We start from the raw sequence: 15,150 nt of genomic DNA, 5'->3' as shown, positions 1-15,150 counted from the left end.
CTCGAGTTTTCGGAATCCCTCCGGCGTTTAGGATATTTTAAATCGTACGACGGGGGATAACTTTATTCAACGGCTAGGTTAGGTGGCAACGGTGGCCGTTGAAAGTCGTGGTTAATTCGAATAATTATTGCTCGGCCGGTGTCGCCTCGGGGTAGTTAAAGGAGGCGCTGATGGCAATAGTTTGAAACACGTTTTCAACTCGAGGATATTGGAGAAATGGGGAAATAAATATGGATATATATATATATACACGTGTGATAATTTCAGATGTATGGTTCTTTGTATCACAAAAATAGAATTCTAACGAAAAACCAATTAATAAGTATCCTGTATGTCTCGACAAAAATTCTAAATAAAAGATTCAAATCAACTATACATTCTTTGAGAATGAAATTTCCAAGTAGCAATTACTGGACTATTAACAAGCGACAAGCAAAGATTCTCTTCAACGGGGAAAGAAAGATCCACGAGTGGAATAAAAAGTGGGGAATGGATGGAAAAACAAAGAGGGGGATTTAATCGTCGGGGGTCCATTGGCATTCCGTGATCGTTGGAAATTTTACGGCACGACCCGTAACGCGTTGAGCCGCCGCTCTAACTTCCAAGTGGCAGCTTGGCTAAAAGCTTTCCGCAATTTTCGAAACGATTATGATTTGGCGAATGGTAATGAGGTCAGGACAGGAGCGCATTACGACGGACCGTGGCCGGCCACGCTTCCAAGTCACGACAGTTTAATTAATTTATTGACCGGACTTTTCTCGTTACGGCAAGTCTGTCGACTCCGGCTGTTTAGCAAACACGAAAGCCCGCGTCCTCGAGTAATTACCCCTTGGGGCAGCTTGATTTACGGTTATGCCACCGCGCGTTTGCGTTTCCCAAACATCTCGCGATCTCGTGACTTTACGGGAAACACGATTTTCAATGGAAGAAAGGGACGAGAAGGTGTGAATTCGAATTTGAAAGTAAAGAAAGGGATTCGTTTCGTTTGGTGTAAAGATTTGAAGGCGGGGAAAGTTTTTGAGAGAGGAATATTTTCTCATCGAGAGAAAATTAATAATTGAATAAGATTAATAAAATATACAGTTTTAAATTTTCAATCCCAAATGTAAATCTGATAATTTAATTTATTTGTTGTTAATTGTTACCAGTCCAACTTTCTTCATATTTTTGAATTTTCTTCTTCGAATGAAGATTGATAAAATTTTCAAGAATAATATCTCGTAATAATTTTATCAAACGAAGAATTTTACGCGATGAGAGGAAAAACAGGATGATTTAACGGAGTCGTAAAGCGTGTACAAAGGAAACGTGGAAGCATGCCTGTAAACCAACCCTGACTTTTACGGGATTCAAGGATGTAAAGCGACCAGACGAAAAGAATCTGATGGAAAAGAACGGCCGGGTTATTTCGCTTCTTCGTTTAATCACCTGTAACACCTGTTCTTACTCCCGTCGTATAATATATGGCTCGTGAAAGCCGTTCGTCCAGTTTGTTCAATGAAATCGTCGAAACGAGTCGGGAAGATTCCAACGAGGGAAACACAATGGCGGAATTGTTCTTCCATCTTTTTTTTTTCACGAGTAATAAAATAAAACTTTTCCAGCAATCCCTCAACATCCTCCTATCCAATTCTCCTAATTCTGCTAAAAAATTTATCCTCGATTTATTCCACGTCGATCTCAAATCCCCATTAAAATTCACGAATCCTTTCATTACTCCCTCGACATCATCAAATTTCTCAATTTTTGCAATTTTTAATTCGAAATCCTATTTCTTCTCCATCCCCCTCTCCCCCAAATTTGTCCGCATTAAAATTCACGAGATCGCCTATCCCAATAAGCACACGCTCGGTATTCATGCCCGATCAAGGTCAATTTTCCTGCTCGCTTCGCTATTCACTGCCAGATTCGGGTCAGCACCGGTGCCAAAACCCAGCCTTAACCCTTCGCCCCCGCCCATTTCGCCGATAATCGAACCCCTCTCTCTTCCCATCCCTCACCCCCTAGCTGATGGAACGCGATACATTCGCCCCCATACGTTCCCATACATCTCTTCGCACATTCGGCCTTCAGCTTCGACCGCGCGTTCCCGTCGTTCGTCTCTCGCGGCTCGTTCGAGCCGAGGACGATTTCAATTCCGTTCTCGGTTTAAGCGATACGTAGGAACGGAAGAGGCGGGAGAAAAACAGTCGAAGGACGAAAAACGATGGGGTGAAGGAACTAAGAAGGAATCGAATACGAAAGATAATATAGAAATAGAAATAGGCGAAAGAGGAATCGAAGAGTGATACGTTATGATAGGAGAAGGAAGGTTAAGGGCAAAGGAAAAGTGATGATGGAAGCGTCATAGAAGAATCGAAGGACGAAAGACGATGGGATGAAGGAACAACGAAGGAGAAGGACAAGAAGAATCGAAGAACGAAAGACGATGGGATGAAGGAACATCGAAGGAGAAGGAAAAGAAGAATCGAAAGACGAAAGACGATGGAATGAAGGAACAACGAAGGAGATGGAAAAGAAAAATCAAAGAGAAATACGTTGTGATAAAAGGAAGAAGAACAGGAACAAAGGAAGGATAATGATGGAATGAAGCATCATAGAAAAATCAAATGACAAAAGACAATAGAATGAAGGAACAACGAAGGAGAAGCAAAAGAAGAATCGAAGGACGAAAGACGATGGAATGAAGGAACAACGAAGGAGATGGAAAAGAAAAATCAAAGAGAAATACGTTGTGATAAAAGGAGGAAGAACAGGAACAAAGGAAGGGTAATGATGAAACTAAGCATCATAGAAGAATCATATGATGAAAGACGATGGAATAAAGGAAGGAGACGAAGGAGAAGCAAAAGAAGAATCGAAGGACGAAAGACGATGGAATGAAGGAACAACGAAGGAGATGGAAAAGAAAAATCGAAGGACAAAAGATAGGATGAAGGAACAACGAAGGAGAAAAGAAGAATCATATGACGAAAGACGATGGAATAAAGGAACAACAAAGAAGAAAGAAAAGAAAAATCAAAGAATACGTTGTGATAAAAGGAGGAAGAACAGAACAAAGGAAGGGCGATGATGGAACGAAGCGTCATAGAAAAATCGAATGACGAAAGACGATGGAATAAAGAAACCACGAAGAAGAAGGAAAAGAAGAATCGAATTCGAAAGATGATACAGAAATAGAAATAGAAATAGGCGAAAGAGGAATTGAAGGACAATACGATGTGATAGAAAAAAGAAACAGAGATAAAGGAAAGGTGATGATTGAACGAAGCGCTGTAGAAGAATCGAAGGAAAGGGAGGGGGTGTCTCGATGTCGCGGATAAACGATCTAGATAGCGGAGTTTATGGTTCCGCGGGCGGATCACGGGCCCGTTGCATAAATTCCAACGTGGTGGAATATAATGTAAAGCTAATACACTGGTTATTCCAGCTCGGATGGTGGGAAAGGATCGGAGGGTTTGGTCGGGAACAGGTCGTCGAAGGAGAAAAGAAACGAAAGGGAAAGCGGCGGCGTGGACGGGGCCAGGGCTCGGAGAAATAGCCTGGGAATAGTAAATTTTCGTTGCAACGTTATTAGCATACGAGTATTTAGAATGAATTATTGGCCGGTTCCGCTAATCCCCTCGGGTGGGTATATTTGGTACAGCCTCTTACAAGCGACTATCCGCTCCATCCTACGTCAGGTGTATCCCTCAGGAGGCAGCATTATATCCTGCATATTTTATCCCATCTCGTTGCTCTTTGCTTCTGCAACGTGCTTTCGTTCGGGATGCGCAACGACGAAAAATCGTTGGACTTTGCGAAAGCGATCAAAAAAATTTCGTGTCATCATGTTTAATTCTTCGCGACAAGACAAAGAATTTTCCTTCTTTATTCCAATTGGAATCAGGGAGGAATTATTCAATATAATTTCTCGTAGAACAATGTATTACGATGTAAATGTATTCTCGAGAATTAAGGATTTTTTTAATGGATGAAAATCCTATCAGACGTACGAAATGTGAAGACAGCAAATATCGAAATTTCGTTAAAAATGTATAAATAATCTCAAAATCTTTAAATACACGAGTAACTTCGTTCATCTTCATCGATCGTTAACAATAAACCAATTTAAATTCGTTGTCTTATTAGTTCGTTCTAATCGTAGAATCGATGCCAAGAATCGTATATATTCTAATTCACCGTGTATATTCTAATTCTAGAAACGTCGATTAAGCACGTGGGACGCCGGAAGCTGACCCTGACTGGAACCCGGCAGAAATCGCGGCTAATTACGCTCGTGGCCGACCTACCCTTTCGTATATTCGTCGATTAAACCGCATTTGCGGTTCACCCTCCCGGCATTCTTACTTTATTAAGCGTAGAGTTATGCCTCCGGGTCTCGGTCCATCTCAATGTCGAGCCGAGGACAATAATTGAGACTCCCGCTCTTGGCTAAAGCTGTTGGAACGAGAAGAGTAAAAAGATCAGGCACGCTTCGAGAAACCGATGGCTCCAGGCTCCTTCGTCAAATGAATTCTTATCTCTCGATCTTGAACTCGATTGTTTTGCTCCGAGAAAGATACTCTTTGCGAGTATGGTTATGGAAGTTATTTCTGTCGATTACTAGGGCTAGGTTTATATAATCTGCTCGTGAACGAACGGTTGGAAACGGTTCGTTGTAAACTATTGCGCTGTCGACGTTGTAGGCAATTTTGCTAGCGAACTTTGAACTTTGATGTTTGCGAATTGTTCGTTCGTACGCGATTTTAGAAACTGCTTCGATTGTCTAGCGTATCTGTGTTATCTGTGACTCACGAATTATATAGGAATGTATATAGGAATGAGTCATTGAGATGAGAAAAATCATACTTGAGTATACTTGTTCGGTTTATTTTACGTTATATTATGGATAAATTCCAATGAAATTATCTCGAATATATTGAAAGGAATTAGACAAAACCGAGGAGATTACTTTGGATAATTTTCAGAAACGTCTGTCCTTCCAAATAAGAAATAAAAAGTAACGTTACGCAATTTTTACGTTTGCACAAATTTTAAAGAAATAATTTAACGATTCTTTCCTCTTTCAAAAAATTCTTTTGCAGAATTTATCCTAAAAATCGAACGTCACTTCCATCATCCATTTCCTACTCCAAATTAATCGCAAGAAACCCTCCTAAATTCAAAGAATCACCTACCAAAGTATATCCAATAAGCTAAATCTTCCCCTAAACCAATGATGGGGAAAATTTAATAGTTGAAGTTGCGAATAAAGTCACTTCCATAAGTTACTTCGATAATCTCGCCAAACGGTCGAGATTATGTGCGAAACGAATCGATAATAATAGGCCACGAATGAATGTTATTCAAGCATTTCAATAGACAATTATTTAAAATAATTTTATTCGAAAAAATCAAAAAATCACGCCACCAGAGGGAAGCGGAAAAATATCGAAGGAAAGCGGAGGGACAATTTCGAATTTCTCTATAGAAATACACAAGAACTCTCCTTCCCTCGATCCTCGACTCGAATCCTCTTCCAAAAATCGTCCAAAAATTAGTAATTCTCTTTCTTCGGGTCGAAATTGAACGCGCGCCCTTTCGAAAAAATCGCGCCGCTGAGGGAGGCGGGAAAATATGAAAGGAAAGAAGGGAAGACCTCCCCGCGGGGTGTCCCGCACGCGTCACCAGCTCCGCAGGCGTAAATCGTTCACGGTCAATTTCCGAGAAGATCCAGCGACGCGTGGTCGCCTCTTCTTTCTCGTTTCCACGTTGAAAACGAGGCAGCGGGCGGGCGATGACGGGCCCCGGCGTCAACGAGGATGCGGACGTGCTCGGTTGGGGGTCCTGACGCACCTGATCGCCGGTCATCCATCCAGCCCCAGACAGAAGGTGTGCACCAACTCCGCGGGAATTCGTGGTCCACCGTTTCGTTGCGTATACGCGGGTTTTGTAATGGCTTTCTAATTGCGACGCGCTGCGGCCGCGGTTTGATTCGCCGTGGGACGAAAAGCGAGCGAAAGCGCGGATAGAGGAGGAGAAGGAGGAGGAAGAGGAGGAGCCAATTGGAGGAGCGAAATTGGAAATTGATGGGAAGGAGGCTGTGCTTTTAAACTCTTGTTTCTACTGTGGAGTAAGAGGATTGTCGAGAGAGAGAAAGAGAGAGTGATTTGGACTTCGAGACTTTTGTTGACGGCAGTGATGGGGAAAATTTAATAGTTGAAGTTACGAATAAAGTTAAACTTGGATAAGTTGCTTCGATAATTTATTGTTCGTAACTTAATGATAATTGGAAATAATTGTAATGTCAAATTAGATACTTTTTCAACGGGTTAATGGTCAATTGTTGTTGACGGAGACTTGAAATTTTCTTTCGATCGCATTAAATAATTGAAAAAGTAAACTTAAAGTTAATAATTTCGAATATTATAGCTGATTTTCATATTATGTGGGCCGTTTGCCAATATAATTATTTTCGATTATTATTACGTTTTAAATAATAAATTATTTGCTCCAACTTCAATTATTAAATTTTGCCTATCACTCTGATCATTTTAAAAAAAATCTTAGATTCTGATGCTTTTAGATGTAGTTAAAAATTTGAGACTAAGTTTTTTAAATTCTGTTTTGAATAACAAATTATTTGTTCTCGTAAGTTCAACTAATTTAAATTTATTAAATATTCATTAAAAATTTATTAAATATAATTAATTTAAAGTTAAATTTTCCTCATCACTGATCCTAAAGAAGCGTTGGATTCATTTAGACGTAGTTAAAAATTCTGGGCCACGTTTTTTTAGATTATAACCGAACAAAACTAGAGATTACGTAAGGAATTTCTACGGAATAATTTGGAATAATTGGCTCAATTGCCCGAGCTGAAAGTTTCGGTCGAGCCGACGATTTAAGAAACGGATTAAAGAAATCGAACTGACCGAAACCGGGAGCAACGAAACAAGATGGACCGGATGACTTATATATGCAGCGACGCATACTCATCCTTTCTGCGCAACGAGTCGAACGCTTACGTCGGAGTGGCCGGTTTTTCATTTCGGCAAGGCCAGGAGGAAGATCTACGGGGCCAATTGTTGGCCCGGTTGTCATTTCGAGCGTGGAGAAAGGAAATGTAGCCGAAAGAAGTTATGGCGTCCAGACGTCTCGGGGGTTGGCGGAGGGGCGCGAGATTTTTTTCGGAAATTGACCGTAAACGATCGGGTCAATTTACGCTCGGAGTGTGGCGGCACGATTCCCTTCGATCGATGTGCGAGCTACGTGGCGCCGCCCTTAAAGGAGCGGAAAAATGGGAATTTAAACGACCTCCGCCACGCGAGACTCTCTAGAATCTTAATTGGAGGCGAAGACAAAGGCGAGAGTTGCACAAAGAGTTAAATCGGAGAGAGCCTTCCTTCGAGACGTTGAAAAAAAGAAGGCTTTCGGAAAAATATATAAACCACGATGCTGAATCGAATCTGACGATCGAATATTTTCATATAAATATAGAACTCCGTTCGTTATTCGAACTAATGACTTTTTTTTTTTGATCCAATTTTTCGATCGAGTCTCGTTAGCGAAAATAATAAAAAAATCTGTTCGGGGAAGGGTTTTCGAGCATTAGATTATTGGGCTTATTGTCGTGGATTTAGGAGAAACTACCAATGTTTCGCAACGAAGAACGTGTAATTGATGAGACGGGCTCGGTTGTACGAGCAGGTTACGTCTACCTCATGACAGATTTCATATAAATGGATTTCCACGGTGGACGATTAATTTTCAACCGGGGGCAAACATCGGACTGTATCGGACAACCTTTCGAAATTTCGTTGAAAATTCATAAGCGTCGGACGCGATTCATCGGTGAATATCGCGAATCGATGCTCATTTCCAAGGAGTTAATATTCAAAATGGGCATTAACAGGGAGGGGTCTGTAGGGCTACCGTTAATCTTCGATGGCATGTGGGACCACTCACGGCGCCCCGCAGGTCGCTTCATCGCGTTCGCGTTAATTATGCAAATGGATAATTAGCATTTCGATTATTTCGACGGAGCCACCCACGCCACCGATCGGAATCTCGACCCTGTCAAGCAAATTCGCAGGCCCTTTTCCGGTCAAAGGTCGATCGAGCCCTGTCCAATCGACGAACACTCTCCACCGTGCGCACTTTCGAAGATCGAATCGAATGTCGAACACAAACGTGTCGGTCCATCTATCGAACGTAAATACGCTTCTCATAAATAACGAAGACATCGAAGATTCGAAGGCACAACGATGACAGAGGATTCGACGCGGACGTCATCGAATCTGTAGGATCACGAAATTTACGAGAGGCTTCGTCCGATTCGATTCGTAGGAATTTCTGGAAGAAGGGCAGCCGGCCCAGCTACGCCTAGGAATATTAATCGTCGGCTCGAATTCGCCAGAGGGGTTCCACGAACCGATGTCGATTGATCAATGGAAAAAACGAATCGACTCGACTGCAGAAATAAACTGTTAGTCTTATGAATATATTCATACCCGGTTCATCAATATTCAAAACCTACTTTCCTCCGCTTAAATCCGCTGAAATCGGATGTGTGACCGGCGGATCCGGTGCCCCCGACTACTACGAATCTCGGTTTCTCGTCGTCAAGGCTTCGTGGATTCTTTTCTTTTTCGAGAAAAAATCGGACATCTCCTCCCTCGCCATTCGCATAAAACACCAATGTCGTTTCATTTTCGCAAAACCACCAACATTTCCACTCGACTCCTCGAATTTCGACAAGAACGACAAGAAATTTCGAAGAGAAACGAAAAGATTCGTTGTGATCCACTCCATTTGAACACGGAACTATTCTCCTTCTCTCTCTCCTCCTCGTCCACGCATTCGTACGTCGAAGGAATACCGAACGAGGGAGTCGCTCGATCGGATCGCGAATTCGTCGTTCCCTTGGACCATCTCCAACTACCCGATTCCGTGACCCTTTCTCTTTCATCTATCATTGCCTGTTGCGTCATTTCCACAGCCGTCCCGGTTGAACGTGACGCGAGTATATCGAGGGATCGAGAACGGCTCGAGAAGGCAGCCCACGTCCCGATTCGGCAGTTTTACAGGGGCGAACAGATCAAACCCGCTAATGGATCACACTCCTCTTCCTTCTCCTCGATATCACTTCCTCTCCCTTCTCGCAGAATCCAGCCGAATCTCGAAGAAGGAAATTAGCAAGTCTTAAGAGGATCCCTCCTCGCGTTAATCGACGGGGCTGATTTCTGCGGCGTGGCTCTCGGACAATTTGCCACGGGGAAATTTCATTTGTCCCGTTCCCTTTTCGGGTGCGTGAACCGATCCTATCGACGACCACCCTTCTCGAGGGTCTCTTCTCGCTAATCCACCTTATTCCCTTTCGGATCGTCGTCGTCGTCGTCTCTTTTCATTTTCCTCTCCTTTCTTCCCTCTCCGATCGAGAGAGAGAGAGAGAGAGAGAGTCGTGGTCGTCGTACTCGTCTCCATTCGAGGGCTCGGGAGCGGATTAATCGATGTTATCCCGACTTCGAACCGTGAAAACGTCGCTCGTGTAAACGGGGCCCGATGCAAGCCTGTGCCGAACGTTGAACGAGAGAAATCAGATTTCAGCCGGCGGCCGACGGCTTTCTAACAATAAGTCGGATCAAGGGTGGCTTGGTCTGGCGAACGCGGAAGAATCGGGCGAACAATGATACACTCGAAGATGATCGGGATTGTGCACTCACTCGTTCGCTCACTCTTTCTCCTTTCAGCTGTGGGATCATCCCTTTTCCCCTCTTGTTTATTAGCGAGTAAGAAGATTCTTTCGGTGTCGGAGGAACGCAATCGCGCGTTACGGGATTTGACGACCGAAGAGACGGATAGATTACCCTCTTTTTCTTTTTCCTTTTCTTTTCGTTGTTTAATTGGGGCATTTTCGTGGGGCAGCACATGAAGCTTCGTCTCGAGGATGGGGTGAAACGCGTCACAGAAACACCAGAAAAAAAGTGGATCGTCGGTTAACGATATTTATCCCATGATTTCGATCCGTTTCACGTGGTTCACGATATGGTCCCAACGCGGTACGAACGACATCACAACGCATCCGCGCGCGGGACAAAAGAGAGAGGGATTTACAAACAAATAGCTCACCTTATTCTAATACGAATACCGCGTCTGTACGGACGTCGATCAGGCATAGAACGCGCACACACCGAACAGCACGTAAGAAATCATCGATCACAGCCCGATTCAGACTCCTCTTCCCGCCTTTTCTCTCTTCTCCAAACTCCGATTCTCCACTCGATTCCTCTCTCACTTGTTCCCTCCTTGTCACAATTGCCGCGAACTTCAACGCACTTCAACGTTCCAGCCAACGAACTTGGTGTCACAACTTGGTGTCGAAGAAAAATCGTGTACCGTAAAATTTATGGACTAAAGAATAGAGATAAAAATCGGGAACGACGAATTAAGGAAGAAAGGGAGGGAGGGAGGAAGAGGGGAAAAAAACGGGAGGAAAAACTAAAAGGGAGGAAAAAAAAAAAAAAAGAGAGAAACAATCCGACACGCAATGATAACGCGATCACACACGCGATCTATCCAGAGTCCACTCGGATCCACACTGATTATCTTACTCTCGCAACAGTGGCCGTAGCTGTGATGGGTCGGAACCAGGCTCCCCCATTCAATATCCCAAGCGGCACACGTTTCGCGAACCGGTGACGAGAGGGGGGGAGGGAGGACGAAAACAACGTGTACCAAGCACAACAACCGTACCGTCACGGCGCCACGGCACTAACTGACAGGCTGACGAGAGCCTCGGCTCGCTCGAAGGAGCGAGGCGGGCAGCCGTGGCGGAGGGGGGCGAGGGGCCGCACCACGGTTGTTTCTCTCTCGATCGGAGAGGAGCGCACGAGTCCGCTCTCGTTCAATCTCCCTTCCTCGCGCTCCACCGCCACCTAGCGGCGCTCCGGCAAACCCGCTCACGGGTACGGAGCCTCTGCCCCCCTCCCCGTGATGGACGCGTTGGTGGGGGTGGAACGAGCACGTGGGGCGGCCTAGGAGGGTGGCCGAGTGGCGGAGGAGGGGGGAAGGTGGAGGTTGCAAAATATGTTGTAGAAATGGGGTGGCCGATGAATGCGGTCGCCCGTAGACTAGGGATTTTATTGATCTTTTTTCCACCCCACGCTGGAGCGGAGGGAGGGGGAGGCAGGCGGTAGTGGTTGTGCGACGCGTGCACTCGCGCACGCTTAATTAAGCGGCCCGAGCGTGGACTTACGTCGCGTGCGGTACGCACGCCTTGGTGGCACGCTTCGCCACGCGGATGGTTCGCGGATTTTCGCGTTTCGATCGGGAGGAGAATGGGGAGAAGAGGGGCAGGCAGGTAGGGGGATCGATCGATCTGCGGCCAACTTCGCCCCATTGAGATTAAACGGGTCGAATCGGGCCGGTTGACCGGCTGTCGGCGCTGACGACGCGCATACGTTTCCTCGATTGAATCCTCGATGGAATGGTGGGTGGGTGGATGGATGCTTCCGTCTAATGTCGACGCGCGTTGATGCTTGTAATTGTAGCTGTAACTGATATATCGGAGATTGTGGTTGCGGGGAAGAGATAATCTGCAGTATGATGTCCGATGTTTGGGAAATTTAAAATACACGTGTAGCGTTTTGGTAGTCGTTTCGAAATATGAGTTTGATATAAATAGGTAATAGATTCAATCGATTTGTAATCTTCGGGCGAAAAAACAAAAGGTTTTAAACGAATGGAAATGGAACGATATCGAGTTTATTATATTTATAGAACGAGAACAACAATGTATTCCAAAGTAAAACGAGAGCGGAGTGAATACGAAAAAGGACGAGGCGATATTAGTCAGCCGATTCGAGCCGGTATTCTTAATCTCTGACCGATCAATTCTCGAGGCGTCATCGTTCACTAGAATTTATCGTTATCCGACCCCTAAAGGCCCATAAAATCGCGCGAATTGTGAGATATTGTGTCTTGTCACTTTCGAGGTTCGACTCGTTCGATCGTGAGTTGGGAGAGAGAAAGAGAGAGAGAGTCGTCCAGATTCGGATTAATGTTTATGGCGCCCCAGAGTACACCGTGGAATCCCTTCCGCAAGAGAGTATAACAACCTGACAAGTATTAAGAATCGATAGCAGCCCGCACGAAGCGGCTTTATGACTTATCATCCTCGACGAGCTCAGCGTCTCTCGTTCGGGCTCGTTATCGCGCCCGATCGTTCACGGTTCGATAATTAACGTCACTATTTTCCTGCCACGTAGCGCGAAATTCATAAACCTTTGCGCGTTTGTTTGTAACTATTGAAAGTAGTTTATAGTTCGTTATCGCGTAGTCGTTGAAAGCGTGGAAGTCTTCGCGTTATGGACGAGACGATATCTTAGTTGGACTCATCATTTATCGTAAAGATTTCTGTTCAAGTTACAAGAACTAAGATATAAAACGAATTCAACGACTTCTAACTTTTGAAAATATGATCGTTAGCCAATTTACGCGTCAACTTGTTCCTATTACTTATTTCGATCGATTAAAACTCGTTTTAAAATAATTTAAAACTTGACCTCGATCGAGATACAAAATATCGACTTTCGTCTCGATGTAATTATTTAGATCTGAAAAACAAACCCAACGAATCTTGGTCGCACGATCGAAATAATTACCGAGATGAAACGAACCTTTATCCAATCGGATGATTTCACGGTAGAGCAACCTCGGCTCTCGAAGTTTAGAAACCGATGATCGGGTTCCCTCGCTGCCCCGTCGATCGCGAAATAAACACGATTAATCGTTTCAGACAACCTCGCTCCGTGGGAGATATTGCGCGGCGCGACGAACCTTAAAGTGGATTTACTCGATCCGAATGTATTAGCGGGTGGCGCGAGGAGGTCGAGGAGCACTCCTCCGCTCAAAGAGTCGGTCGGCCAGGAGAGCGAAGGCTAATTAGCGATTCGATCACGGGGCATCCGATGCCGGGAGAGACAACGTCTCCGCCTTCGTCGGATTCCCTTTGATGCCCCTTCATCCCCGTGTTTCGTTCACTTCGCTCTCGTCCTTTCGACCCTTTCTCTCTCTCTTTCTCTCTCCATCCTGGCCTCGTCCAAGAAGTATATCCTCGTAAGTGTATACACGAGGCGCGATCGTATACGAAGCGACAAAGCCGAGAAATTAGCCGAGGGCGAACAAGCGACACCAGTAGCTTTTGAACCCGGACGATTCGAGAACTCGCTTACTCACTCTCCCTCGCGTTAATCGCGTCGAGAGAATTCACTCCTCCACAAAGAATCCTCTCGATGAAAAGAATTACGCTGTCGGCTCGATTCTCGCCTCGTAGCCAACCCCCTTGCATAACCAACTACCAGAGATCACAGCCTTCCTCCTTCAGTCTTCCACCCTCCGTCCTTCGGAGGAGGGACACGCGGCCGCAGACAAGAGATCTAATATACCCCACGGTTACATTAGCCGGATTTAATTTAAGCCTCGACCTGGCCGCGACCGATGTCGAGCTTATATATCCGAGAACACGTTGGTTCTTGGGAAAGGGAAGAGAGAGAAGGTGAGGCGGAAAGGAAACGGGTGGTCGTGAAACCGCCTCTCAGTTTCGCAGGCTGGCCAGGGGAGGACAACTTCATTAAGGGGGAAAAAATCGGCGTGACGATGACGTTTTGCTCCTCACGAGCGATGATTTCCTTTCTTGTTCCTTTGCGCGAACGGAAGCGGCGACGTTTCGAGGATGTTGCGCGATGACCTGCCACGGTAATTGATGTCGGATGGCTCGCTGGGAAAGGGAGGTAATGACGGGAGGAAATTAGATGGGAACCGAACGGGTTTTTAAGTATTTAGGGAGTTGAATGGGAAACGGGGCGTTGGGTGAATGGAATTCGCGCTCTGGGGATCCTCCCTTTTTTTCGACTGAAAGATATCGAGGAACTTTTTTTCCCCTTTTGAAGAGAGTTTCGAAGCTTTCCTGGTTAGGATTATTATTTGAATAAAGAATGAACGGTGAATCGAAGATTTTCAAGAATTTGGATGACAAAGGAATTCCTTGTAATTTAAAGTTGACTGAAATTTTATTTTATTGGTTTTATTATTCAATGCTGCTAGCAATTATTAGTTCATAGTTGGCACCTATTTGTTTTCCTTAGATACGTGTAGATCAATTGTTTTGTAAACAGATGCGCGCAATCACGTATAATGAAAATATATTCCTTCAGCAAAACTCGTACGTTTATATTTATTGTTTTCACTGTCCTGTCAACATAATATCGCAACCGTTGAACGATTAATCTTGGTTAATTTTTCTCTCTCTAAGTCAAACAAGGAAAAAAAACGTGTCGTATTAGTCAAGAATGAAATAACTTGAAGACGATGTTTCGAAAAATCAGAAGCGATCACGAGACAGAGAGGCAACTCGACAGATATCGCGAACATAAATAATCGAAATCTAGTTACCTTACCGCTCTTCGTCTCTCGATTCCCTGTTTCCGCTTGTCGCTTCGCCAGACAAATACGCTGGAGTAGTCTAAGCTCATTCTTATTTATGAAAGAAGGAAACGTCGTCGAAACTCCGTTCGCCAAGTTTCCCAGATACCCAGTACAACATCCACAAGTCGTTGTTGCGACACCGGAATAAGAGGCGGCTCGTGAAAAGTTTCGCGTTCCCTTGTCCCGCCGCAAACTTTCATTCCTACTTTCGCGTGTTTTTCAGCGACGACGACGCAAGAACTCGTGCTCGTTGCACGGCCGCCGCCGCCTCGAATAAAACCGCCCCCGTCGAGCGAAAACTTACAAACCGCGCCGACCATTTTTTAACGCTTCCCCGTAAATTCTCGTTACCTTCCTCTAGGTTATCGCCTGGAGGGGTCGTACCTGGGCCGTTGACGAGGTCAGTGTGTCGTCGAGCACGGGCTACTCCCGAAATTTGCCCTCGGAGGACGGCGAATCCCGATCGATGGGACAAAAGGATGGCCATTTCTTGCGGCTGGCTTCTCCCCCTTACTACTACGGGGACTACAATTGGTAGCCCTGTCCGATTACCCTGTCGTTCCACTTGGAAAAAAACCAACCCTTATTGAGTCGTCTCCTCGTTAGAGGGAAGACGGTAGGTAATTTATGATGATGGTAAATCTCGAGTTGGGAAGACGTTTACAATGGAGTAGAAGGGGG

The 15,150-nt window shown here is 45.0% G+C and overlaps 1 protein-coding gene across 4 annotated transcripts in view; it reads right to left on the bottom strand.

The window, feature by feature from the left end:
• The window catches only part of LOC107999465 (discoidin domain-containing receptor 2), a 245,550-nt gene that overhangs the window by 114,561 nt on the left and 115,839 nt on the right, over positions 1-15,150 (bottom strand). For 3 of the 4 annotated variants that reach the window (XM_062077204.1, XM_028667492.2, XM_017059333.3), the window contains exon 1: positions 10,114-10,772. The exons of the other annotated variant lie outside the window; for it this stretch is intronic. The gene's annotated coding sequence lies outside the window, so the exon portion shown is untranslated. Of the gene's footprint in view, positions 1-10,113; positions 10,773-15,150 lie in introns of those variants that run through there. 4 annotated transcript variants of the gene reach the window in all.

Source organism: Apis cerana, linkage group LG7, assembly GCF_029169275.1.
Source record: "Apis cerana isolate GH-2021 linkage group LG7, AcerK_1.0, whole genome shotgun sequence".
In the NCBI taxonomy this organism is placed as follows: Eukaryota; Metazoa; Arthropoda; class Insecta; order Hymenoptera; family Apidae; genus Apis; species Apis cerana.
This window is presented reverse-complemented; position numbering and strand designations above follow the sequence as displayed.